The sequence below is a fragment of the Notolabrus celidotus genome, chromosome 2 (genome assembly GCF_009762535.1).
Source record: "Notolabrus celidotus isolate fNotCel1 chromosome 2, fNotCel1.pri, whole genome shotgun sequence".
Lineage (NCBI taxonomy): Eukaryota > Metazoa > Chordata > Actinopteri > Labriformes > Labridae > Notolabrus > Notolabrus celidotus.
In genome coordinates, this window is record NC_048273.1 from 22707687 (window position 1) to 22734048 (window position 26362).

Here is a 26362-nt window from a genome sequence, read left to right on the forward strand (position 1 = left end):
ATTCGCCACCTTCTGCCAGAACAAAAGAGGGCCAATGCCATTACCACACACACACACACACTCAGACACACACATATGCACACAAACACAAACTAGAACACACACAAACAACCAGCACTCCAAAACCCTCCAAAAACCTTCCAGGAACCTTCCAAACCCATTAAAACGAGCTGCTAATCAGCCGGGGTCTCCACACTGAGCCCCTCCGTGGATCCTCCAGTGACTCAAACTGGAAACCAGCCAGTTAGCTGCTGTATAAATATAAATGTGTTTGACCTTTGACCCCTGGGTGGTGATTATCAAGCAGAGCAGTTAACAGGAAGAAGAAGCAGCTCACATTTTCAAAGACGGCATTGATTTTTGTCTTCAAATATCCCAAATGTTGATTTAAAGATGCTCCACTCTGATGAAAAAATGCAAGGGATAATGATGTGTCTGTTATATTTTTAAAAATAAAATATTTCGTTAAGAGGTTGCAATAAAGGGTTGCTCTGGTATTTGTTAGCCACCGTGTCATTCTTATTCAACATATTTTGGGGTCTTAATGACTTAAAGTGACAAAAACATCCAGATTTGACCTTGTGGATCACTTCCTTTACAGACGATTAAATGATGTCCACTCAAAGTTCTTGTTTTTGTCCCTGAAAGGCTCAGGTTGTTATTCTAAGTGTCTCACAAAATTTCAGAAAGAGAGCCACAAGAGGATTTTTTAAACTAGAAAAAGCTGTTACATCACTTTTTCAAAGCCACCAGACTCCATTGAAAAAATCTGTGATTTTAACTCACACATCATCAGAGCTGCGGGGGACCTACTGCGTCAATTTGTTTGGAATTTTTGTTCAATTGTGTGACTTTGGTGTCTTAAATGGTCAGTTTGGACACAAGGAAATGTTTGTGTGACTCACAGAAACATGAAGAACCTACCACAGAGAGGCAGCAATGGACTGACAGCTCTCGGCGTTCAGAGACATAGAGACATTGATGTTTTTTAAATGGGATTTGGTGGTTTTGGAAAAGTATTTAGGCATGTCATTTCTTAAAGACTTAGATTACCAGAATTACTTGAAGTTATTGTAACCCTTCTGAGGTAAGAACAGTGAGATAGTTGTTTCAGCTTTACATTCAGGAGCCGATGCTTCATGGACAGAAAAACAATAAACCTCAAAGTTTCTGACACTTTTGATCGAATACAATCAAACTGATTATTTTATGACACTTCTGATGATTTCTGCAGACTAATCCTGGATGTGAGTGTGTGTGTGTGTGTGTGTGTGTGTGTGTGTGTGTGTGTGCGTGTGTGTGTGTGTGTATGTGTGTGGTCAGTGGTTGTGTGTGTGTTTGTGGGCGGGGTTAGATTGATGAATTGCCGTATTGATCCAAGCTCTGCCTCACTTACCATAATTATAGCTCTCTAATGGATGATGCCCCACACACACACACACACAAACACACACACGCACACACACACACACACACACACACAAACACACACAAACACAGAAGTCAATATCACAAACTGAAGAAGATAAGTTCCACTTACATTATAATTCTTTCTTTGTTCATTCCTTCCTATTTTCTTTTCTCTTCACCTTCCCTTGTATCCTTTCTTCCTACCTTTCTTCCTCATATCTTCTCCTTTGCTGTATCTTACCTTTGTATTTCCTTTCTTCTCTCCTTCATTTATCCCTACCTTCCTTCCTCCCTTCTTCATCTCCTCATTTTCTTCTTTCTGTCCTCCTACCATTTTCTCTCTTACTCACTCCTTCCTTATCTCCTTTATTGCTTCCTCATTGCTTCCTCCCTTCCTTTCTTGTCTTTCCTCCTGTGTTCAACTATTAATTCCTTTCTTTTCTTTCCTACGATGTTCACCTCTTCCTTCCTTTTCTTTCCTCCCTTGTTCATATCCTATTTTTTTTCCTTCCTCCCTTCCCCCTTGTTCATCTCCTCCTTCCTTTCCTCACTCCCTCAATCATTTGTTCCTCTTCTTCCTTTTGTCCCTTTATCACCTCTTCCTTTCCTTCCTGCCTTCCTTCCTCCCTTCATCTTACTTCTCTTCCTTTTTTTTTTCCTCCCTCCTTTTTCTTCTCTTCATTCCTTCTTTCTTTCCTTCCTTCCTCCCTCCATCTATGCTGCTCTCTGTCCTCTTCCTGCAGGTTGATCAATGCTGATTAATTATTGATTATTCAGAGAGCTGCTGAGTTTGACGACTTTTAAATATCATGTTCCAGCAAAAACAAAAAAAAAATCACATCCAATCACAACGCACTTCAACCAGATAACAGCCAATCAGAATCCAGCCTTGAGTAGCAGGCATCCAATCAGAATTTAGTCCTAACAAAACTCCTTGTACACAACTCTCCAGCGAAACAGATGTAATGATGGATGAAAGAAGAGAGAAAGAGGAGGTTGGGAGAGGATGGAGGGATGCGGGTGAAACTCTTTGTCTGATTGGACGGTTTAGTGTTTGGAAACTTTATCACCTTTCTCTCTTTTTGTAACCCCCCGCATCCTCCCCCTTTTCCTCACTCTGGCCAAGCAGGAACGGATGTCTGGCTCAGATAATACACACACACACACACACACGCACGCACACACACACATACACACTAACACACACACACACACACACCGCAGAGCTTTATCTGTAGTGATTTCACCATAATCTGCTATAGAGTCTAGTGCCATTAATCACAACGTTTGTGTTTGTGTGAGTTTGTGTGTGTGAGTGTGTGTGTGTGTTTGTGTGACTGTGACTGTGTGTGTGTGTGTGTGTGTCTGTGTGTGTACAGTTTGTCCATCTCTCAGTTGTATGGATTACCCAGACTGCAGCAGAAAGAGAAAAGGAAGCTCAGAGGAAGAGGAGGACAAGGGTTTCATTTCTGAAACAGAGCAGACATAGTGAGGAGGAGGAGGGACCGTGATGCCAGTCTCTTGGTCATCATAGTGGTCGGAACATTTTGGGCATGGGTTTTGGGGGCTTCTTTAATTCAACTGGTAATAAACTTTAATATATAGTATGTATTTTCATATTTATAAGATTTAAATGAAAATGTGTGTTAATATTTCTATAGATTTTGAAACACAAATGTTGCTGTTGTTTCATTACGCTGTGTACACTTAAAGGATGAATATGGTTAAAAAATGTTCAGTTCAGTATTCAGTCACTTTCTAAAGTTACAGTTAAAGGGCCAGGAATAATGTTCATTAAAAATGTGGTCTTTGCTGATGCTCTCCCTGCCTTGACTTTTCATTTATGCACATGAAAGAGAGGGGAGGTGTGCTCTCCCCGCCTCAGACTTTCTTTGCCATTCCACAAAGGCATGTAGAAGGACAGGGAGCTCCCAAAACAGAGCTGCAATGTCCAATATATAACTTAATGCATGCAAATAATCAATTATTTTGACCAGAGTGGTCCTGACTGAAGTGAGGATTGAAATATTGGAAATGGAGTCAAATGTTCAAAATTCCAAACTTCAAAATGTTAAGAGACATGTTAGAAAACTAAACGAAATGACCAAAAGTAAAATCTTAAATGTTAAAAATGAAATCGAAATGTCCTCAATGATCAAGAAATTTCAAACATTAAGTGAAAATGTGACAAAAAGTTTAAATGTTGAAAGAAAAAGATTAGATCAGGAGTCAAAGTTGTAAAAAAGTGATGACAGTACAAAGTAGAAATATTCATGTCAAGTAGAGTTAAAATGTCAGCATGTGTCAAAGAAAAGAAGAAACTGAGGGTCAAAATATCACAATGCGATATTTTGTGAAGATGTGAATAACATATAATTAAAACATGACCAAAATCAAACTTAAGATTTTGAAAATTGTTTAACAAAGTTCAAAACTTTAGAAAAGATATGAAGGAGTTTACAAGAGGTTGTAATGTGAACAAAGACGAGTCAAAACTGGGAGACAAAATGTTCAATGAACAATTACATTAAGATTTTTTGGTATTTTCACTGACATGATTTTAAATGAAGGTATTTTTACAGTGTAGTCTGAGGACTTTTTCTGAATACCTCCTCGACTCCTTCATGTAAAACTCTTTTTCTAACTTTTTACAGTGTGAAGGGTGAGTCAAAACACACACACACAGACCTACACACACACACACACAAACACACAGACACACACACACACACACACACACATCAAACACAAGTATTGGCAGCAGGCTCACACACACTCACACGCAGTGTGGCCAGGTGGTTTGTGGGTAAAAGCTCTGGCACATCGCCACACACACACAGATGGTTACCAACACTCACTATCGTCTACCTCGCTCCACCTCTCTCTCACTCTATGTATAATGTGCTCGTGCACGAGTCCAAATGCACGCTGCCAGCCAACATATGCACTGCTGAACAGGTCATTGAGCCACGCACAAACACACACACACACACACACACACACACACGCACACACACACACCAGACACACACACACACACCTGCAAACACATACACTCTTTGTGTCTGGGTGTCTGATGACTTGTTGATTAATTGACAGATAATAAATTAATCAATGATAAACAATCCTTCCTTCCATCCTTCCTTTGTCTACTCCATCCTTTCCTTGATACATCCTCCCTTCCTCCCTCCCTTCCTTCCTTCCTTCCTTCCTTCCTTCCTTCCTGTTTAAATAATCATCACCCTCTGTCGCTCCACCAGAAACACACTTTAATTCGCTGAAGGAAACTACAGTGGATTCCCCTCTTATGTGTGTGTCTCTCCCAGAACATATGGAGGAGGATCGAGGCCTCGCTACACAGCTGTCACACACACACACACATACACACACATACACACACACACACACACACACACACACACACACACACACACACACACACACACACACACACACACACACACACACACACACACACACACACACATACACAGATGTAAAGCTGCTGGGTCTAAAAACATTGCAGCTACATGAAAACAAACCACAGAACAAGAAGCGGATCACACACAGAGGTATTACAGCATGTTACTGTGATGTTTGATGATTTCCAACCCTTGTATTGGAAATAAAGAGCTCAGGTTCACATCAGCTGATTTTCATGAGGAGGGGGATTTAAAGTTGACCAGATATTTACACCAAAACCTCAAATAATAGCCTAGGCTTCTTTTTGCAAGCTTTAAATTGAGACAGGTGAGACTTGATTTGATTTATTTAAAATAAAAACTTGTACAAAGCATTTTTCTACTTTGACAAACTAAAGCGTAACGTATCTTAAAATGAAACCAGCTTCTGTAAAAGAATTTAACAGTGACACCTTGCATCACCAGGAATGAACCCCGGTCTCTTGAGACCTTCTTGAGACTTCCTTGTGACTGGATATATTCACAGTATCAATGAATGGGTGGAGAAGAGTATGCTGGGAGCAGAAAGAGGATGAAGCAGCTTCAAAATTAGCTTATAAGTTTCCGTCTGTTTGCATTCACACGTGCAGCTCAACCTGAAAAAATGTCTTCAGATCTTGCAGTAGTGCAGCACGTGTGGAATTTTGGATGACAGATACACATATGTTGGAACTTCTCATCACCCCTCCAAATCTTTTTTGTCTTCATTCTACCACATAACTGTTCTTCAACAACAAATCAAAACGATTAGCTTGGGGAATGATATGAGAGGAGAACCTACAGAGTGATGTTTCGAAGCCTTCTGTCAGAGTTGAAGCTTCTTTGAGGACTTTGTAATGAGAGCAGGTTGGGTTGGCTGGTTTCTACTTGAACATGAGTTCTTGTTCAGACTGAATGGGCAGCACTAAAAGTCTCACTATGTGTTAAACTGCGGGTTCACACACTGTTTTTTCTTAAATGTTTTTAATGCACCCTGCGAAAACAAAAATAATCCTGACGTCTGTGTCTGCACGTCATTCACTCCCTCTGTGCAGATTTCTTTGCAGGGTGCAGGTTCATGGCATGCACCCTGTTTGAGCCACTGTTCTCCCACACACACACACACACACACACATGCACACGCACAAACACACATACACACACACACACACACACACACACACACATTCACGATCCTAATTTTTGTGCCTTATTACATAATTACGATCGTGTTAAAGCTCCAACAGCAGAATGAAACTGCTGCAAGGAGAGATGCTTTCTTTTGGAGATTAAGACCGGAGGTGCGTGTGTGTGTGTGTGTGTGTGTGTGTGTGTGTGTGTGTGTGTGTGTGTGTGTTCGTGTGTGTGTTCGTGTGTGTGTAGGGGGTTCCCTGAAAACATTTCCTCCTGTTACAAAACCCAGAGAAACCCTCCGCCGGCCCACAATGCATCACTACACACCGCAGGAACAACAGCAGTGCCTGGAGAGAGACAGAGGGGGAGGAGAGGGGAGGGGGGTCCAGACAGAGAGAGGCAGAGGTCAAGCTGTCTGTGAGGAGGTGGGAGAGAGGGGAGAGGAGGGAGGACGGGGAGGTGGAGGTGACCCGGGGCTCTTCACAGCCTGAATAGAAGCTCCCACGGGGCCCTCACTGTTTGGACGTTCGCTTTTGTCCGGCATACTTGTTCCTCTTTTCTGCTTCTATGGACGTAATCTGCTCCACGCTTCTCCTCCGGACAGAGGAGGAGGAGGAGGAGGAGGAGAAGGAGAAGGAAGTGTAGGAGCTAAAGGAGAGATATGGGGTGCAGAGAGAGAGGTGAAAAGGAAATATAGGATCGGGAGGGTCGAAGAAAGAGGAGGAGCAGGTGGTAGAGTGGGAGGAGGACGAGAAGGGGGGATTGAGAGGATGAAGAGGAGGTGGTAAAAGTTAAAAAAAAGGAGATCATCTCATATTCAGGCTCTAGACTTTTGAATGAATGAATGACTGAGGCCAGCCGTCGCTCACAACCTCAACACCTGGGGGATGAAAGACGGAGAGACACGGTGAAAGTCTAGAACAAAGAGACTCAAAAGAAGGTGGAGTTATGATTCTGATTTTAAGATACTGTTAATAATTGTTTAACAACACCTGTCACTGAACTGAAATAGAGTCACAGAGTGTAACGTCTGAGGATGGAGAGCACAAAAAAGCATCTGAAAACATCTCCACCTCATGGAGAGAGGCGTGTGACTGCTGAAAAAGAGCAGGATGAGTTAAGTGTCAGAAAACAGGACCTCGGCCTGCACAGGTAAGGATAAGCAACATGATGAAATGTTCAACTTTGGCCACAGGGGGTGCCAAAATCAACACAAACTGAGGATAACTCACAGCAGTTTTAAAAGATGCACAAGTTTGTTTTATTCAATGTGTTTCTGGGATCTTTTTCTTCAGGCCTCCTACCAGAAAGTTTCTTTTTCAAGGAAGCTTTTTATCCAATCAGAAAAAGGTCTAACATCAAAAACCGAAGCAGCTTTGATATTTAAATAATCCTGATCTGGTGGATTTGATCTGGTGAAATAAAAACAAACACCAGCAGGAGTCACTAAGGCTCTCACTCACTTTGTTTCACTTCATCACGGCCAATATTAAATAAAGCACAAGGTATACTCTGTGTTTCTGTTTACACCTCTGCAGCAGAGCTCCCAGAATGCTCAGCAGCAGCAGACCGGGGTCAGGCCAATCCTTGACGAATACATTTCCTGCTTTTATTTTTTCCTCTGGAAACAGGAAGCGAGCAGTAAATGCCCTTTTGATACCTGACTGGAGTTTCTCCTCAACTCCTCTCCCTGATGCACCAGAAAAACCTCCAATTAAGACAAATCTGTCCGTGCCCCCTCCCTCCGCTCTCCCATCATGCCTTTCTGTTACTGTTAGCTCCTGTCTCTCTCCGGTCTGCAGCCCGGGGCGAGCGAGGCCTTCACCAAACCACACAAAGAAAGAAATAAACACAGAGAGCAGCAGCGTCTCTGCGGTTTTAATTTGGCATTGTCTTCCTCTGACGCCCCGAAAGGCAACAAGAAGAAAAAAATGCAAGAAAATATCTAAAAACACACACATACGCACACATGAACAGCCCTCCCCCTCGCTCCCACCACCTCCTCCTCTTCCTCCTCCTTAGCTGCAAACAAACAAGACGAGCAATCGCATTCGGGCACGAAAAAGTGGAACCACATCAAACACAGATGCTAATCCTTTCTGGATCCGCAGCGCGTCCTGCTTACTATTAATAGAGCTGGAAGGAGGAAAGAACATTACGGCTCTAATTTATTTATTGTGTCAACGTGTTAAAGACTCAGAGGTCCCTCTCGCTAAATTACAAACAATATCAAATCCTGCTTGGTGTACTGATAACCTGTTTAGGAAGACGATCAGAGGAACGTGGCTTTTTCACCCCTCCAGCTCCAACATCCTCCTGCTGATCATAACAGACGTGTCAGAGAGGAGGACTCTGGGAGGTTTAGAGGTGCTCCAACTGAGCTCACGATCAACTTTAGGATCTCCAGTAACATCTTGCAGAAAACTGCAGCTCCCGTCATGCACTGCTTTAGCCAAAATTGTTACTCTGACAAAATCTGGAGCCCCTCAGTTTTCATGCTCTGACTCTGCCTGCATGCACGTGAACTACAGCATGACCGGATAGCATGGTTTAAGTCCAAGGTGCAGAATTAAATGCAGAGGTGAGCCTTTACAGTGTTTGAGGGAAGTTACATAGCGGATGATGCTGAGTCAAGCCAAAACAAGTGAATTTAGACATCAACACCAAAGACTGAACAGGATTTTCAGGTGCAAGAAAGGAGGAAACACATTGGTGTATACTCAGGTGTTGAAGGTGCAAAGCTTCCTTACTCAGCCTGAGTCCTGCCTTGGACTTTAGGTCTTAAGCTCCTTCTGCCTCGTGTCATTTGTGTGCTGTCAACTTTCCAGCCGTGCAACGACTTTAACTAACACACACTTCAAACATCCAGTTCTTTAAAAAGATGAGCGGTAAGCTATGTGTTTTTTTTAGCATGTCCAGATTTATTTGAGAAAGTCGGACAAAAACATGAAAAAATACGAAATGAGACGTGAAATTTGGAACCAGACAGAAGCTATATTTGAGGGTGGTTTGATATCAGCATGATGTCATATTTCTACAAATGCCTCTCATATTGACACTACCATTTTAATCACTCACAAATAGACTCAAGTCGAAGACTTCCTTATGCAAAGTCGGGGCAGCCTTTGAAAGTGAAAACTTTCACACATGTTCTGCAATGTTCTGACCTTGTCCGTGTGGGCTGCATGTGTGAGTGCAAACCCCAACCCTGATCTTACAGAGACTTCTACCCTGCAGGAAGTTAGTGAAGAGTCGAGGTGAGTCAATGTGTGAACCCAGCAGGTAACAGTCAAACAGTGAGCACGTGGGAGGAGTGATGATGTCACTCAAACTAAGCAGAGTTTCTCTACTTAATCCTCTTGATCCTGAAATGTCAGAGCCTGAAAGTCCTGGAAACATCGTTGGAGTTCATGCATTAATACATGAATTCAAAACCCTCATGTCACTACTTTTGGAACCAAACGATATCATCCATTGGTGTCAAATCATCCCATCCTCACCATCTCACTCATCACCTGCTGCTGTCAAAGACAAAGACATGAACTCAGCTGTGACATTTTTGTGCAGCAGTTTAAGAAAGACAGGAGATCAAGCTCTGAACGTCACATTCAGATACAACACATCACAGAGCAGCAAAGACTGCAGATCATAAACACGATGACTGAATATCAAACGTGTGGTTTAATCAGATTTAGGTGGAATAGTCCTTTAATTCTTTAAAATCAGTTCTCTCACATTAAAACGACCTGCTCTGTGTCTGATGTAAGCTGACTCTACATGTGTTTCTGCTTTGGACTGAGAATTTTAATTCCTGATGGTGCTTTATGGAGCTCTCATTACTGAGGCATGCTGGGAATGAAGGAACAACGAGGGGGGAGGAGGTGGAGGAGGAGGTGGAGGAGAAGGTTGAAAGATGCCTCGAAGACTTTGCCGGCCTCGGAGGCTTTTTGCACACATTCACACGCACACACACACACGCTGCTGCATGGAGGTCAGAGGTCAAACTGGGTGGGTGGAGCAGAATGGATGTTATTTGAAATTGAAAGAGCGAATGATCACAGTTCTGCCTGTCAGAGGGAGAGTGAATTTACATGTTTTTTTCCGGAATAAATCTAAACAAAGCCGCCAGTGTTTTCCAAATAAAATCAGATCCTGCTGCTGATTTGGTTTCTGCTCCGTAACAGACTAAAAGGGAGGAGTGTATGAGTGTGTTTACACCAAAGGGAGGAGTGTGTGAGTGAGAGCAGGTCAGCACAGCCAGGTAAATAATGGATAAATGATGGTAACAAAAACATCAAGACCTTCAGCCCTAAAGCAAATTACAGGATCAGAGAGGTAGGAGGTCAAAGAGTGATAGAAAGAGAAGAAAGAGGAGAATCACAAGACAGAGTCAGAGTAGATAGAGACAAAAAAAAGGATGAAGACTTAAAGGAAAACTGACAACAGATGGACATTCTGTTATTTTCACAGGAATTAGTGTCTCATTTGACTTGAATAAAGTATTTATTGTGCATGATTTGAGGAGGCATAGAATGATTCTGTATGCCTCTTTTTAGAAATCTGTCAAGTTTAATGAAGTGGAAAAGTAAAATACAGCAAAAGAGGTGGGAGGAGGAAGAACGAGGAGGAGGACGGGGACCAAATCTCAAACTGCAATTAAACTTAACGCAAGAGGAGGAGGAGATAAAGACGGAGGTGAAACTGAATGATTCCCCTCATAGAAATCTCTGCAAGAAGAGGATGAGGAGGATGCAGATGAAGAATACATGGATGAAGAGGAGTAGGAGTAGGAGGAGGAGGATGAAGAGCCGGAGGTCCCACAGTGTGACTTCAATCCCATTTCTCGGCGGCAGAAGAAGAAGAAAATCAATGGTAATGTCTTTGCAGCAGACGAACCTTCAGCTGGAATTAAAGGCAGCAAACAGAAAATTGAAGACGACCCCCCTCTCCCCCGCCACCGCTTTCCCACAATGCACCAGGCTGCCTCTATTCCCGCTAACAAGAAAGTTTAACCCCCCCTCAGTTTCCCACAATGCATTGTATTCCTCCATCCCTGCAGACCAACAGCTGATCTGTGACGTCATGATTTTACAGTAAGAAGGATAGGAAAGAGGATATAAGGGAAAAGAAAAGAGGACAGACGGTAAAGAAGGAGGCAAGAATCGGAAAGGAAAAGGGAAGAAGGAGCTAAGGAAGGAGGAAAAACAAAATGAAGGAAAATAGGAGACTAAAAGAGGAAAGAACTGTGAGTATAGTAAAGGACAAGAGGAGAGAAGGTTAGTAAGCAGGAGAGAGGAGAGGAGAGGAGAGGAGAGGAGAGGAGAGGAGAGGAGAGGAGAGGAGAGGAGAGGAGAGGAGAGGAGAGGAGAGGAGAGGAGAGGGAAAGGTGACAGTGAGAAGTGGAGAAGTGGAGAAGAGGTGAGGAAGGAGGTAAGGAGAGGAGGGAAGGAACAGTCACCGTGTGTTTAATATGCCCTGTTGAGTGGCTTCAGGTAGAAACGAGATTTAACCCAACAAAAGTCCATCAAGAATTATGCGTAAAAATGGACGGATATTTAAAGAATAAACTATTTGTTTGTTTGCATCAAATAAATTCTTGTTTTTTGTTGTCGTATTATTCATTTAAAAACAACAGGCTCACTGTAACTTACTGTATAACCACCTTGTGACAGAGTCACCACAGCAACATATGCACACACAGACATGTATCATCTGCTGCGTACACTGCATGCAACCTGATCCCTGTGTGTGTGTGCATGTGTGTGTCTCTGTGTGTGTAGGTGTCATGACATCATGGCTAACATGTCTTAACCCCTCCTAAGGTGGAGAGAACTCTGTGAACTGACAGGAGAGGGAGAGGGAGGGGGAGGAGTAGGAGGAGGAAAAAACGCTGAACAAGACATTTCAGGTCACTATGGTTGCAACTTTTCAACCACAGGTAGCCCCACCCTGAATCCTTACCTTCTTCCTGACTCTAAATGGGACGATAATTTACTAAATGAACATCATGCTGCGTTGAAGAAGACTTGAAACTAGAGATTAAGACCATAAACTCATTAGGGAAATGTTGACTGAGGGAATACATCAACTGTGAAGGAGGACCATTTTCCCTTATACTGATATACAATACACATCCCCTTTCTACTAGAGGAGTTGCCCCCTGGTGGACATTAAACTTAGAACGAGATCAAAGCAATAGAATGTGATCAAAGCAATAGAACAAGATAAAAGCAATAGAATGTGATCAAGGCAAAAGAATGTGATCAAGGCAATAGAATGAGACCAAAGCAATAGAATGTGATCAAGGCAATAGAATGAGATCAAAGCAATAGAATGTGATCAAGGCAATAGAATGTGATCAAAGCAATAGGATGTGATCAAAGCAATAGAATGTGATCAAAGCAATAGAATGAGACCAAAGCAATAGAGCTTTAGTGACAGTGGAAGAAAAAAAGATTATTGATGATTTTGTGACACCCTACTGGTCATTGGAAAAATGGCAGGTTTAAGACGGGGTTAAAAGTCATGATATCTAGAGGGGTATGTTGGGGTGACAGAGGATGGGAGTGAGGGGTGAGGTGGAGAGGGAAGGGGAGGGGGTTTATCTTGGAACAGAACATTCCTGCGTTATCCTGTTTTACCTCCTGATTCACTGGAACATTGACGCCAGCAGACATGATGAGATTAACCCCCCCCCACCACCACCAGGACCACCACCCATTCATCCTCCCCCCTAAGACTCACCCTCCTCCCTCTCTCTCCCTGTTACTGTATTCCTGATAGTCTCTAGGCCTTCTTTTCGTGCCTCAGAACTGAAACAAGTCGATTTGCTGCGAGCTGCACGTCAAACACTTACACGCTTGCCACAAAGGGACATTTATCAGTGTAAAATTAAACATCACAAATATTTACTTATATTGATAGCCTTCAGCTGACTTCTTTAATCACTGGGCTAATGTTCCCTGTAAATATTTCACATTCGAGCAGATGAAAGGCTTCATTTGATTGACTTCACATGTAAAACATGCAGAAAGGAAACAGGAATGTCCTTTGATTTTAATAGTTGTCAAAGTGCATTGGAGTTTGTGTATATGCAAATAAAACCAAGCTGAATTTAACATTGAAATCACTTATTGTGGCGCTGTTCTTCTGCACTTCTTCTGTCTTCTATTATACATTTGAAAAGACTGAACTGAAAAAATACTTGGTTTTCCGTTCTCTTTGGACGTGCACAGATCATGATGAGTGTTGGACGTGTCATAAAGCTGCAGATATTCCAGCTGTTACACAAGTTCAAAGCCTCATCTTACTCTCTCAGATGGGGTTAAAGGTGACGTGCTATTTAAGGTAAAGTTTATCACTCTCTGAGGCTTCCTATTGGCTGAGCCTGTGTGGACACATTCAGGGACATCAGGGTTATCTCTCGACAGAAGATCTCGTCTCTTTCTGTTTTTTTCTTCCACACTCCCCTCCTCCCCTCTGTTCCTCCCCCTCCTCCCTCCTCCCTCCTCCGCTGCTGTCAGATGATCTGTTAGTTTGCCTGTTACTCCTGTTACCCCTCTTGTTTCTGCTGTTGTTTCTTCCTCAGCGCTGAGCCGCTAATACGCCGCAGCGCGGCGTTAATGACCCGCAAAAACACAATAACAAACGCCTGCTTCTAATATGCATATTTAATGGAGACAGCTGAACAAATTACATATTTATGGATTATAAGATCAGGAGGGGGAGGAGGAGTGGGGAGGCATGATGCCATTAGCGATGCAGACAGGTACGAGGGTCCCATCTGCACCAGCATCTGTACGGCAGGAGGGGCCCAGGGGCCCGGCGGGGCGGGGAGACGCCTGTTACCTCGAACAGTACGAGGGTACTTCATTTTTATAGGACAAACAACAAGAGTAAGAACAAACACACCATCAGACCTCTCACTGTCTGCACTGACAGGAGGACAAGTCTTCACTAAGGTCCAAACCATCTTTAAAATATGAAAGATGGAGCTTGTTTAATAACTTCTACATCTTCAAACTTGATCAAAGTCATTTTTAGAACCATACACATCATTAAAGTGCTTAATCACAACAAAGTGCTTTTTAATGATAAAAATGATTTTGGTTCTTTGTAGAATTATGAAATATGTACAAAAGCTCATGGAGGAAGTTTTTAGATGTGCGAATCCTCCTGAAGTACTTTTTGTAGCTCATTAAAGTGCTGTGGGTTGTTTTAAGTACTTTGTAGTTGAACGGAATGTTTTATTGGTACTTTTTAGATCCATCAAACATAGTTTAAGTATGTTTAAAAAACTAACACCCTGATCGAGCACTATGACATAGATAAAATGGGATTAAAGTACTTTGTAGGTGTACAGACACTCATTACAGCACTATGTGCATGTACAAAAGCCTTGTTTGAGTACTTTCTATCTGTACAAAACACCTGTTTAAAGTTGTCATTGATGTGCAAAACTCTGTTAAAGTGCTTTGTAGATGTACCCAAACTTTAAAAGTGGTTTGCTGAAATTACATGAAACACTTCAACTGAGTATTTAATAGATTAAAAAACATAAGTGAAGTATTTTAACATGCACAAATCCTTATGAGGTACTTTGAAGTAAAAAATCTACTTTTAGTACTTGGTGGATGTTAAAAAATCCCAATGAAGTACATAAAGTCATAATAAAACACTCCAATAAAGTTCTCTATAGGTGTTTAAAACCTAAAACAAAATGTTTTTTAAGATGCACAAAACTTAAATAAACATCTTTGTACAAGTGCAAACTCTCATAAGGCACTCTAAGGATCCACAGAGCCTGATGTAGAGACTTTATAAAGTTCATTTGCACTTTGAAAATGTTCAAGCTTACTTAAGTCACTTTGTGCTTTGTATATGTACAAAAGTACTCTATAGATCAACTAGAATCCTCCAAAAGTATTTTTAAAGTGTATAAATTTGAACTGAAGTAGTCTGGTGTTGTTAAAAATCTCATTGAAGAACACTATGAATGTACAAAAACCTATTTAAAGTCTTGAGCGTGGTTCGGGGTCAGTTGAAGCTGCACCCACAGCTCACTGAGGCTCTGCATATCATGTTTCATTTCTGCAGGATTTCTCTCTTCAACAAGTTTCACATTCAGGTCCTTCAGGTTTGAACATCTCCGCTGAACCTGAAGATCAAGATGCAGAAATAAATAGAAAGCCTCCAGGGATGTGGTGGGAGGAGATCAGACTCTGATAGAATAACTGCTGGGCCTCATCCTCGCTGAAGTTCTCTTCAGATGTACAGGAGGCTGCTAAAGTGCAGACCCTATAGTAGAAACTGTTCTTTTGAAAGAAACAACATTTGTAAATGTGCAATGTTAAGTTTGAAAGACAGTGAGGGCTGGAGGAGGCCACCAGGGTCATCGCTGCATGTGGGAGGAAACAAACAGGGTTCAACACCAGCAAAGACTCGAATCAAATGTCTGGACCTGAGGACATACACAGGAAGATCAGAAAACACAATGTGACTGCGAGGGGCCTCAAGCTGAGTCTCTGCAGAGTTTCTACTGTGGTGCAAACTTCATCTGAATACTTCTTAGCCACAGAGAGGAGGCAGGTCAGAGCAAAGAAAGGTAAATAGTTCGCCTACAGTGTGAGGATGTCCTGCTGTGGGTTAAGTGTATATATTCAAGTATCATGACCGCACAGTATGAAAACAGCAGAACTGGCACGAATCTGTACTAAAAGTCAAGACCAAAAAGTCCTCACTCCATCTTTTGAAAGAGTGAAGTCGACAGTACCACGCTTCACAGTATGAAGGTACAGATATCCCTCTTATGTCAGTTTTCTACACGCTGGAAGAAAAATTAAACGTGTATTTCCAGTTCACCTTTAAAGCTCCGGTGAGGAGTTTTGAGACAGGATAAATAAATGCTGTCAGCTTTTTGTAAGCTAAGAAAGCCAATGAGACCATAACCGACAAGATGTATCATCTCTAGTTTGATATTTTCAGGGCCTAAAACATCTGTTGAGGGGTCGGTGTCAAATGACATGAGTTAATCCACACTGCCCAATCAGGCTTTGTTTACATTTTGCGCGGTAACATTTGAATGTGATACTGTTGACTGTAAGAAGACAGTGTTTATTAGAAAACAAAACTACGGTGCAGGATAAGATTTGTAAGGAGAAAAGAGGTTCGAGTTTGTCAACAGGGAGCGCAAAAATCATCACAAAACAAAAGTTGCCCACTTGAGCTTTAAAATAAAGCCTGCTACAGAACATTTTAGTGATTAGGACTGAAGGTGGATGTGATTTGGTTTTACTTGAGCACCCAAAGAACTTATGTTAGCTGCAGAAAACATGCACAGAAGGCACTGATGGCACTGATGGCACCAATGTTGCTGGTCTGCAGAGATACTCGATTGCCACCTTTGTAAAACTGTAATAAATATCTCTGCAGTGACTTTCTACCAGTCTGGTGACTTTTAAACCGAATATGGGTGATTTCCCGTGAAAAGTTTTCAACCACCATGTCTTTGCCGTCAGTGGTGGGAGCTGTTCTGTATTGCTCCCCCCAAAAGAAAAGCCATCTCTGAGATGTCTCTGTCCACATCTCAAGCCAGTGGGCTTGCGTTGAAACATGCAAGTGGACACTTGAGGAGCTGCAGCTTTTGACTCAGCCACAGAAGTTTCTGCTTGATCCCCTAGGAGTCTAAGCAACAACAACAACAAAAAATCTAAATTCACAGAACAATTCATCTTTTAGTTTCATCCCCTTGATATTAAAACAAAAAACAATTTCTATCCAAAGATTGAGATGATCAGCTGCTGAGCGTGTTCCCTCCTCTCAGACGGGTCTTTCTGGGATGAAACACTAATTTTCTACATCACTGTGCCTCTAATTCACTCTCTAACATCCTCACTACACACCTGAAGAAGGTACACACCAACTGATCAAGATGTTGTTAACTACCCACACGCTGTTTCGAGGTTTGTTTCTCAGAAAGAAGAGAAGAAGAATGTGAGGCAGACGCAGAGAGGAGAGGCCTCCTCCTCAGTATTCAGAGTGGATTACTGCCTGCGTCTCCCCCAGCTACCGGCCCATTAAAACACTCACAGGACTCCCCCCTCCTCCTCCCGTCTTCCTCCCCCTCCTCCACATTTTTATATTAATTAAGATTTCAATTAAAGCACTGCGGCCCTGAGACTTAACCCGTGTAAATTAGCGGTAAAAGCCGACGTCAGGAGGGATCATTAAAATGTTAGGAATCAGTCAGGACCTCAGACAGACCTGCTACACACACACACACACACACACACACACACACACACACACACACACACACACCTACACACACACACACACACACACACACACACACACACACACACACACACAGACTCTGAGTGTGTGAGCAAGTGTGTATGTCAGGTTCACGTGACTCAGTCAGTCCCCATAGAGCCCCATGTTAAAATGTCCAACTTCACAACAGAAATAAACATGTTTACAGCCTGGTAGAACTACAGTTTGGGTCTCTATTGTTTATTTCTTCATGACAACTGTAAGAGTTGAATTTATATTTTTCATATGCTTAGATTATTTTAAGGCTAGGCCTTTTGCATGCAATTTGCATAATTAGGAGCACAGGTGTTCCAATAAATATCATATGTGGCAAGATTTTTCTTTCTTAACATCTAGGACAGAGAGCTATTTGCAGTGGATCGGTCATGTACAAAACACCACTGTGGCACTACTGTTCTGTCCAAACGATCTGTGTACTCCTGGTTTAAAGTTTTATTGTATTTTCTCTACGTGCCCTTGTGACGGTGACTCTCAGCTCCCTCTGTGCATATCTGACGATATCATCACGGTCATTTCGTCCGTGTAGGAATTTCAGGAGTGAACAAAAAGAAAAGCCTCCAGAACATCTGCTCTGCCTGGTTAAGTACTTACAGCAGCAAGAGAGGAAGGGGGCAGTGGGAGGTGGTTTTAGGAAGGGGGAGGGCAGTGGACAGCGAGTGACTTGTTTTGGAGCGCTAACAACCTTAGCAAGGATAAGGTGGCTGATCCTCCAATGCTAGGCTCATTATTGTTGGAGGGGATTTGGAGACGCTTTTTCCTGTCTGGTGGAGGGATGGGGGGAGGATGGAGGGAGGATGGAGGGAGGATGGAGGGAGGCTTGGCTCAGAGGGGCGTTTCGGGAGGTGTTGAGGGGTGGGGACTGTCAGATCTGTTCCTCTATTTACAACCTAAGTTTTTCAGAAGTATGACTTGGAACTGCTGCAGGGAGGAGATTCAAGAAAGTTTCCTCTGATTATTTATCACTAATGAGTCATGATTCTGGACCATTTTCCTCCAGTATTTATCATGATTATTTATTAACACTATTTGCAAAGGTCATACATTTCTGCCAAGAAAAAGACGCTGCAGTGTCGTTCTCTTTGTTTGGGTATTTCTCATGTTGGACTCCAGAGACACTCTCTCTCTGGAAGTTTAGGATTTCATTTTTTAACCTCTACTGCAGCTTTAAAACAACAGACTGGACTGGAGAGATGTCAGTCTGACTCTGGCGAGCAGGTGGAGAGAAAACCGTCCTGAAACCAGCAGCAGCGGCAGGAGGAGGAGAAAGTGTGGAGAGGAGGAAACCACATTGGGTGTTCGACACATGGCTGCTGCTTGTCGTCCCAAACACAGAAGTCTGTGATGGTTTTGGTGGGTGGAGGGTTTTCTAACTCGAACCACACCAGCTTCTACCACAGAGCGAAGCCTGCCTGACGTGGAAGTCTGAAACCAGCTGAAACCACCAAACACAGCGACCCGGGTTTGTGCAGCATTTCTGAGAGAGCTCTGGAACTGAAATGGAGCGAAACCCAGCTGACATAAATAAAAGATGGCCAGTGTTTCTCAAGAGAGTGTGCTGGGATCCACTGAGGGATAAGGGCCAAAAACATTGAACAAATCATTCATCTTAATATCCTAAAATAAGCTGTTTGTCCAACAGGCCCTTCTCCAAGCTTAACATTATGCTTGGTCCAACCATGGATCATCTATTTGCACTTCTACGCATTGGACCAACCTCTGAACAGAACTTTTCTCCTCTTAAAACTGACAGTATAATGTAGAGTGCTTCAGTTGCAGCTCCAGCGCTGATCAGTCGTGTGATTAAAGTTTTGGTGGGCCCAAAAATATTTTCAGATTTCAGAGTGGGCCGCAGCATCGTTGAGTTTGGAAATGGCTGGAGTTGAGCCTTCCCTAAAGAAGAGTTAGGAGGAAGACAAGGAAGATGAAGAGGGGGAGGAGTGGGAGGAGGAGGTGCAGCTGAGTAGACGTGCAGGACACGTAGAGCCCCGGCACAGTAAAATTCATGATCATAAAGTGCAGGCCCTTGAATAAGTCAATGGAATAATCTGCTGCATCATGAGATAAGGCTGGATGAAAGAGAGGGGGAGAGAAATGCAGGAGAGAGAAAGAAGGGGGAGAAAGGGGGGAGATGGGGTGGGTCTGGGCTCTCATTAAGATTCTTGCGGTGCGGTGACTCAGCCCATTTTGGTAATGGAGAGCCCCGGCCACCTAAAGATGGAAATGGCCATTTTTCAACCCCCCTTCTTTACACACACACACACACACACACACACACACACACACACACACACACACACACACACACACACACACACACACACACACACACACACGCACACGCACACATTTTATATATAAATTATCCCAAGCACTTACAAGTGGGGAAGGCTGGGGGAGGAACACCGCAAGGTCATTCTCAAATCTTTTGGACGGCCGGGATCGGGAGAGGAGGAGTTTTAATGGGAGTGCAGCGAGAGGACAGCAAGCAAGCGAAAGAGCGAGTCGGCAGGAAACTTCTGTCTGCAGACGCTCATACGAATGTAATCCACGCAGATGCATGGTCTTATTCTACTCCATGTACAGAGTTTGAAGCTATTTAAAATGCACCAAAATGTCACAAAAAAGCAAAAAGACAAAAGACTGAAAATTTAAGAACAATGTAAAAACAGTTTCTCGAAAACTTCTGTTTCTTTGTCTTGTAGACTCGAGTTTGGTGTATTTGGTGTTACGATGTGGGGTTTTGGGGGTCAGGAGACCATTTTCCGACAAGACGGGGAAACTGGAGAGGAGTGACAAGTTTTTAGCTAATGCTAGAGCTAGCTTTGTTAGTAAGGTGTTTCATAGTTCATGCAAACTTTAATATCAACTGGGATGCTATTCAAAAAGCATGGAATATGTAGCTTTACATATATCCTCTCCTTCCTCCTGCTCTGTGGTTCTAAATGGGACCATAATTTACTCCATGAACATCATGCTGTGTTGACGAGGACTTGAAACAAGAGATTGAGACCATAAACTCATTAGGGAAATGTTTACTGAGGGAATAAATCAGCTGAGGAGGAGGACCATCTTCTTATAGGCTTCTATAAATTAAGACTGATTTTACAACAAGAGGATACGCCCCCTGCTGGACATTAGAGCACTGCCTACTCTTCTTAGACTTTACTTTCACTTCTCCACTTAGTTTTCATCCTGAAATCAGTTCCAGCAGGAAATGCATCAAAAAGAAGCTTGTGTTTTCTAACACTGATGAAAAGGAGAGAATCTGTCTGCGACATGATCATCCTAAGTGAGGTTTGCTGCAGCTGATCTTCCATTAAGTGTCCCTGCCACAGTCAGACACATGCATCTTTGAAAATAAAATAATGAAATCAAAACCTTTCACTTCATTGTGTTCAGATTCCTTTAAGTCGACAACGTTTACAGGGTGTTACTTTTCAGAAGAGCTTAACAATAATACCTCACCTTGCTCTGGTTCTGCCTTGGACAGGGGGTTTCAGCTGATTATACAGCGCTGATTAGAGGCTAACAATGCAGACTGCTTAACACAAATACTGGTTAGCATGCCTGAGGGCGACCTGACCAAACAAAACACACCCCGAGAGCTAAACAACAGTAGCAGGATCCAAGAAAACCGAGGTGACCACACTGGTGCTGCCTCTTTACTGTGGTTACATGTTGAGGAAACACAGTCAACACTTCTAATGGAATTTCAGAATGTGTTGCAAAACTTGTTTTTCGCAGAGTTTCAACATTTTAAATTACAGGTTCTGTTGAACATGTTAGAGTTGCCAGGAAACGTTGCAAAAGCTTGTTCTGGACTGTAAAGACAGAATAAATACTGACCAGAAGAGAAGGGCTCACGATGAAAGGAGTCTTTTTTAAATAATGGACTGCATAAAAAGTGAAGCAGTCTCAGTAAAGTCACCCACTGGTTTATGAACTGCTTTTTGTCCTTATCACATTTTTCTGGATCTAGAGCTGGAAAGGAATGCAGAGTTTAGTTAATGCTAAGCTAACAAAACTGGAAAATCTGTGCCATTGGCCAATGGATTCCCATACACAGGCTGCTGTTAATAAATCCCCACAGACACAGCCCAAAAGCTAACTGATCTAGCGGAGGGGACACCTAGCCGACAGCTCATGCTGTCATTTAAAATGGCGCTCTATGGGGACTGATTCACCACAGGATACACACTCTAGTGGACACTCAGGGAACTGTTTTGGGGACTATTTAAACTTAATTTCCTGCCTCTTGTGCCAAAATTCTCTACTTAACTTGCCAACTACGATGAAGTTCACTAAGAGTAACATAAGACCACTCAGATCCTGCGTGTGTTTATGTGTGTGTGTGTGTGTGTGTATAAGTGTAAGTGTAAGTGCGTGTGTGTGTGTGTGAGTGTTTGTGTCATATGAGGACAGTAGAATGATCACATGAACAGGTTGACTGAGAACAGATCAGGGACTCTGAGCAGGATCAGCTCAACTCCAATTCAAAGCTCTGAGGGGGGATTTACCCAAGAATCACCACCTGGAGGAGACTGACACACACCTCCTGCAACACTCCCCTATCTCACCCATGTTTCTCACCCTTTATTCCTCACTCATACAACAATAAGAATGTAGAAATACACTAAGATGCTGCATAAATGCATTTAGTTGGTGTAATGTTTCTCTTTAAATCAGAGTAAGAGGTGGAATTAACAGCAGAATTAAGTAAACGTGCTCAGGCTGAGCAGGAGCTGGATCAGAAATTAGAGTCACCTGCTCAGGTGTTTGAAACCAGACGTCTCTGTCACATGACACCATGGTGGAGGGTCGTGTCGAGGACTCTGTGCGGCTCAGGTCACGTCAGGTAACGGAGGTGAAAACAGGAGACTGATGATGAACGACAGACGGAAAGTGGCAGCCGGTTGTTGGTCAAAGAGGCTTTTCTGAACCTGTGTGTTCTGATTAAAACAACAAATCAAAGTCCTCAATCCACCCGACCTCCCCTGACCTCACCTGACTGGATCCGGCAGGACGTGGGGTCACACTTCAGGCACGTTGTTTGCTGTTATTGTTATCTCAACTGTTTGTTCAGATTTAAAGAATTTCTGAAGGAAGATGAGCTCCTTCTCAGACTGCTTTCAGGTTTGTGTACTCTGATTGATTTTCTTCTTGTTAGCAAACTGCATTTCAAAATGTAATCTAGTGTTTCACAACATTTATCTGATGGTTGGGAGATTAGCTGGATTGCAAATGTACTTTTTAAATAAACAAGAAAGAGGTGGCTTTTTTTTTGACAAAATGTGATAAATGTGGAAATCTGAAGTCATCCTCTCCAACCCGAGCTGCGTGACCTCTTTCTCACCAAATCTTAAAAAGCACATGTTCAGGATCAACGGAATCAGTCTGTTTTGACTTTTCTTTGACTTTTCTACGAGATATCTTTTGTTTCTTTGGTTTGAAATCTTGCAAAGTTTCGTCTCTCTAAAACACAAAACAGAAAAGAATCATTTGACTGATCTGAAATTAAAGAAACTAGAGAAGATGACAGTTCTTGTGCTGCAGCTACTTTACGTCATGTCCAGAATTTGAATCTAAGAGAGGAACATTAGAGGAAACTCGTCCTGCAGACAAGGTGAGTTGAGGAGAGTCTCCTCTGTGTTTCGAGGCTGCAGGACGCTGCAGGTTAATGGCTTTAAATCAGACAGGATTGCTGGATTACTCGTGGATTTCCTTCCTAATCGTGTCGGCGTGTTTCCCTCAGCCGGCTGCGTTTCCTCTCCGAACTGAAACAGGAGGAGGGAGGAGCTATCGCTTTGCAGCCTCAGGTCAGACGGAGAAGCAGAAGAAAAGCTGCAGCACCACCAGGTTCTTATTCACTCCAACCATCCCCAGCGTCTTTAGAGGACTTTAAACTCACTGATAATGTTGATTAGGGTTAATAAATGTGCTCTGCTGCACAAAGACACAAAGCTTCTCCTTTCTGTCTTTCTATTGGGCTGCTGGGTGCATGCATTAAAAGCACAGATGACCATCATCTCTGGGACAAAAAGACTCAACCAACAATACTCCAAACTAAGTTAATCTAAAACCAACAAGTTATCATTCTCTGTGTGTGTCCTGGATGTTCTTAAAGTAACATGAAGAAGCTACTTTTATTAATGTTAACATGATTTTAAGTCAGAAGTCTCCTTTAAAAATCCAGACACCAAATTTTGCACTGAGCCACATGTTTTAGTTTAACAGTGAAAACACTCAGCAGTCAACATCTGCAGAAACATAACTATTAAAAATGTCTGACTTTGAATAAAGCAGCCTGAAGCTGTTTTGCATGATCCTGTTTGAGTCTACAGTACAAATCCTGAGCACAAGCCTTCTTCTAAATTTGTTGATGTTCTTATTAGTAAGTTATGTTACTCTATGTGGAGTAAAGCAAGGTAAAAATGTGAGGGTGGAGGGAGGCATCCAGAATCTGGTCATGTGTAACCATCGTTAGGAGATTTCTGGGAGATAAAGCATTTCGAAATACTCCAATGTTTTTCCATCGTAGAAGAAATGAGTCAATCATCTTCACACTCTTATTATAAAAGTTAGAAAATTCCCCCAAAAAGAGAGTTTCAAAAATTTGGGCAGTGTGTGAAAACATTTTGTTTGTGTTTCTGCAAACATAATAGTTTGGGATCAATATTTTTTATAATTTCACTTTGATCAATATCTGATGAAAAATGTGTTTATTAGGAACAAAACTGCACTCATTTAACTGATAGTTATGTTGTATTGACTTGTGTTAGCTTTTAGCTTATAGTGCATTAATTCTGTGGCTTATAAAGCTCTCCAAGAAATGACATCAAATGCAGGTCTATAGGTTTATGCATTAGAGGATATTTTCTGTTGCATAGTTCAAATAGTTGAACAAAGAGAGATAATTTTTCTGCTGACAAATTAGCCCAACAAAAAAACTACGAAAACAGAAATATGGTTGACACAAAGTTTAGAGCACCACAATGTAAACATTGCAGAGGGCGACCTGGAACCAGACTAACAGGTCCTAAAATTGTATGGACAGTCCTATTGCCGTCAAATCTTCAGCAGCTGATCTCAAACGGTGTCAGTCTGCTGAATCAGACTGAAAAAAGTGCAGGATAACTAAAACCAGGAGCTGAAAAGGTTTGCAGAGGATCACTGTTTCACTGTTTGGGTGTTTAGGACGAATGTGCCCGCTGAGCTGCAGGTCAAACTGTCTGTCGTCTTTATTGGACCATCATTAACTCAGTCAGGAGGTTAATCCCCGTCCAGCCCAGTTTGTCCACATCACTGTGTTCCCATCCAGGATCAGACTGGCGGGGACTCCCGTTTGGCACTGACTGCCGATCTCCTCTGTTCTTCCAAGAAAACCGTCCAGACGACAAACATCCTGAGGTCAGAGCGGCAGGCGGACGACGGGACAGTAACAAATCACAGATCGAGACGTAATCAATTAACTGTTTGATCTGAACAGATTTAAGTCCAGCCGGACACGCCGGGCTGTGATTGGTTGGCTGTAAGCAGGTTAGGAGCGAGAAGAGAAGTTGAGGAAATGACAACCAGCATCAGTTGGTTTCAGCTCCTTCGATTAAAGCTGTTACCACACTGTTTCCTCAGGATCAAACAAACAGGAGGTTTAACAGATGTAAACTTCTACATCTTTAACCCCTCACCAACAAGTCTTCATAAACATCCGTTCAACAGATCTGTTGTTTCTTAAAAAAAATAAGTTATATGTTTCTTATAAGAAGTTTGTGCAAACAAACAAACTCTCCACTCTTAATCACTTGTTTGAATCCCATCTTCTTCTACTGTTTTGGTACATGTAGTTGGTTATAAATAAAGTTGTTGACAGGCGGTCAGTGCGAGTGCAGAGCTGGCGGGTCGCTCAGTTTGTCTCTGCTGTCACTCACCTCAGCTGACCTCAGGTTTATACAGATCACTGTCACTTTCTCTCCCCCCTCTCAGCTGCTCTTTCACATGCTTGCTCGCCCGCTCTCGGGTTCAACTGAGCCAACAGCTACATGATTTTGTGTGTGTGTGTGTGTGTGTGTGTGTGTGTGTGTGTGTGTGTGTGTGTGTGTGTGTGTGAGTGAGAGAGAGAGAGAGAGAGAGAGAGAGAGAGAGAGAGAGAGAGAGAGAGAGAGAGAGAGAGAGAGAGAGAGAGAGAGTGTGTGTTTAGCTGAGCCATGACTATTTGGGACACTAGTACTCACATCGAGATACCCAGCGAGATAACAAACAACTCTTTCCCAAACATATTGATCTGCAAACAGAGGGAGAACCTGCTGCTAGCTACCTCCCCCCTCCTCCCCCTCTGCACCTCCAATCACCCCTCTCTGTCTTTTTTTAACTTCCTGTCCGTGAACGCCACAAAGAACGTCGTGTGTTCACAAGGATGTTATCGATCGGCCGAAAGCGAGGCCTCATTCGCCCGCTGCACGACAGGCAGCCTGGGACATGTTGCATCCCACTCTAAGCTCGGCCAATCCTCCATCCTCACCCCTCTCTCGCTCTCTCGCTCTCACACACTCGCACTCCAGTACACTCACATACACACAAAAAGCAGTTAGCTCCATTTGCCATGCATCCTGGCAGAGCCTCGTCGGCGCTTTAATATCTATCTTAAGAGTTGACAATCTTTCGGGGCAATTAAAGCAATCGATACGGTCCTGAGAGAGAGGAGAGAGCAGCCTCTTATCCCAGTAATAGCTCTCACTAAATAATGAATACAGCCCCGACCACCGGCACACACACACATACACACACACACACACACTCACACATACACACAGACCTTGGTTTCAGACTCTGCAGGTTTTCAGACAAACGCTGACACCTCGCTCTGCGCTTAAAGAGACGAAGACAAACTGGACGCCCGGCTTCTAAAGATTTAAACTCAGACACTAAAATAAAACATAAATCTGACCCCTTAAGTTTCCGGTTAGCTAAAGGAACATTTATTCTAAGATTCAGCCAGGATTTTTTTGGACAACGTGTTCTCACGTGAAAGTTTTAGGATCTTAAATATG

General features: G+C 42.8%; 1 protein-coding gene across 3 annotated transcripts in view; it reads right to left on the minus strand.

The window, feature by feature from the left end:
* Positions 1 to 26362, minus strand: part of nfia (nuclear factor I/A) — a 195106-nt gene that overhangs the window by 49668 nt on the left and 119076 nt on the right. The gene's annotated exons all lie outside the window — the stretch shown is intronic.